Source organism: Notothenia rossii (assembly GCF_949606895.1).
Source record: "Notothenia rossii genome assembly, chromosome: 4".
NCBI lineage: Eukaryota > Metazoa > Chordata > Actinopteri > Perciformes > Nototheniidae > Notothenia > Notothenia rossii.
The window spans coordinates 67,503,034-67,505,931 of NC_136902.1; the positions used below are offsets into that span (position 1 = coordinate 67,503,034).

General features: G+C 45.5%; 1 pseudogene across 1 annotated transcript; it reads left to right on the forward strand.

Annotated features, from left to right (window-relative positions):
* The first annotated feature begins 632 nt into the window (after positions 1–632).
* On the forward strand, positions 633–2,643 carry LOC307036337 (large ribosomal subunit protein mL45-like; annotated as a pseudogene). The gene has a single exon. The product of its transcript is annotated as a large ribosomal subunit protein mL45-like (transcript).
* The last annotated feature ends 255 nt before the right edge of the window (positions 2,644–2,898 follow it).

Below are 2,898 nucleotides of genomic sequence, written 5' to 3' on the forward strand. Positions count from 1 at the left end.
GGAGAAACGTGGTTGCAGAGCACTATTCATTGACCTTGTGAACTTTGTTGAAAATCAAGTTAGAATTGCCTCTGACCCACTGTTTTGAAATATTCAGGATTCAAAATGTACCAGCTGCAACAAACCACCCACTGTCAGTGAACCAAGGCATAGGAAACAGGGCACCTTTGCCACCGGTGTCACTGCAATGGAAGAAAGAAACAAAGGCTACATGGATAATAAGATCAAGTCCTTTTCTGCCCAAAGTCACAACAAATGCTGTTTATTCTGCCAACAAACCAACCACTCACTTGAAAAATGCTCACAGTTTAAGTTAAAGACACAAAAGGACAAGATATATTTCATAAAGGAGCATGGAATTTGTTTTGGTTGCTTGAAACGGGGACACATAAGCAAAGACTGCAGGAGTCGATTGGATTGCAGTGTGTGTCAGCAAAAGCATCCTTCAGTCCTTCACATTGAGCAGAAGGGTATAAGTACACCTTTTAATGAAGCACAAGAACCTGTGAGCCCTCTGAGTGTAACATCTGTTCAGTCTCAAACATGTGGCCATATAGGGGCCGGAGATGAGTGCAATGCTGTGTTTTCGATTGTTGCAGTTCAAGTGAAAAGCCAAATGAGTGACAGAGTTGTACAGACCTATGCATTTTTGGATCCGGGGAGTTCCGGTACCTTTTGCACTTATAGCCTTGCAAAGAGATTGGGGCTAAGTGTCAAGCCAGCCAGTATTCTATTGCAAACAATTGGGCAAAAGAAAATTGTGAGTACCAATGTATTGTCTCACTTGGAAGTGTCTGGCATGGATACGGATGATTTTATTGAATTGCCCAATGTCTTAACCCAAAGAGTTATGCCAGTGTCACGTGTGAACATTCCACGACAGGATGATGTGGAAAAATGGCCTTACTTGAGTAACATAAAGCTGCACGACTTGAATGCAGATGTGGATCTGCTCATCGGAACTGATGCAGCAAAAGTGATGGAACCATGGGAGCTGATCAACAGCCAAGATGAAGGCCCGTACGCAGTCAGAACAAGAGTCGGCTGGGTCATTAATGGACCACTTAGGAGTGGAAGTAACGGCAGAGTTAAGGCTGGCTGCTCTGTTGTCACAACAAACCGCATATCTGTGGAACATCTGGAAGAGATGCTCATTAAGCAATACAACCATGATTTTAATGAAAAAACATCAGAGGGGCAATTGGAAATGTCAAGAGAGGACATTCAATTCATGAATATAATGAGAAGTACTACAGAACTGAAAAACGGTGTCAAGATGGCGACGCCCATGAGGAGGACGCTGGTTGCTCTTCACAGGGCAACATGTAGCAGTTTAATGAATGCCAAGGCGTCTCTGGACCTTCGGCACCCGCTCCCTCTGTACCTGCCGGTCCGGACTAAGAAGCGGTACTTCATCCTTCCGGCGGTGGGGATGAAAGGGATGAAAGATGTTAACATCGAGGACAGGGCCCGAAAAGCCGGCGTTGCCCCCAGACAGCAGTACTTTGAGAGGCCCATCAACATCGCCTCCACTTCGGGAGTCTTCGACCCCTACATCCCTCCGGAGGGCGACGCTCGACTCTCCTCTCTCTCCAAAGAAGGCCTGAAGCAACGAACTGAACAGATTAAACAGGGCGCCGGCTCTCAGCTAGCGATTCGTAAAATCAAAGAGCACGACCCTCAGTTCTCAACAAAGACTTTTGCAGAGCAGGCTCAGGAAATCTTCATTGAGGCCCAAACCGCCCTGAGAAGCTTCACTCCTTGTTGACAGAAAGGTGTTATCCTGAGATGACGAGGGGGAACCGTTACAAGACGATCAGCTGGAGGTTTCTGGAGTCTCTGGAGCCGCCCAAGGTGGTCCACGCTCGCTGTCCCGACATGATATCCAAGGGCAACCTGTACGGCCAGGTGACCGTCCGCATGCACAGCAAACAGACTCTGGCCATCTACGACCGCTTCGGGCGTCTGATGATGGGCAGCGAGGAGCAGCCGAAGGACGTGTTGTAGTACCAAGTCTGACTCCAAAGGACTGGTCCGCTCTGTGAGCATCCAAACCAAAACCAGCGTCTTGGAGAGACCCGTGACGAAGATCTGCCTGCTGATGGAAGCCACAGAATAAGATCATGGACAATTCTATCTATTTTCTCTTCCTATCCTGTCTTCTATCCATCTGTTTATCTTTCAGTGGCTACAAAAAAGGCGACACAGAAGACACTATGGCTCATGGATAGAGAGAATAGCTGCCTTATATGTTTACATAAGGGTAATTATGATTCTCACAATTAGGGGCCGGAATGTGGAAGCTATTCACATTTATTTTGTGTATTTATTTGTTTTGTAGAGCTAGCTAATTTGCAGCCATGTAATTTATGTTAAGTTGTGTTCCAGCTGGAATGCTTTTATTTTGAAGGTGATGGGTCAATTTGGGCACGCAGCTGGGTGTATTTAGGACAATCGGGGCACAGCAGCAGCGAGTGAGCACCGGGAAGGAGTATGGTTTTTTACCAGCATCAGAGCAGTATCAAGGCTGAGTCTAGCAAATATTCAACATCTTTTGCTGTATTGTTCTTGCCGAGGTGAAGACAATAAACACCACAAAACGTTGATGCCTTGACTGGACAATGGACTCATTTACTCACTCATGATCTGCGTAAGATCCGCCGTACCTGGTGCCTCAGTGGCCTTTTGAAGTTTTATTGTTGTTGACAAATAGCCACTACAATGACTATTATCATTATTATAAGCAAGACAATAAATGGCAAAGATATGTAGAAAATAAACGTATTTAAGATACGTTCATAACGAACGTAACGTGGGAGAAAATACGTTTCTAGCTAAATGTAATTGAGTATGCAGTTTAGTTCTTTGGGATCGTAATTTTTAGGAGACAGGGTTGGA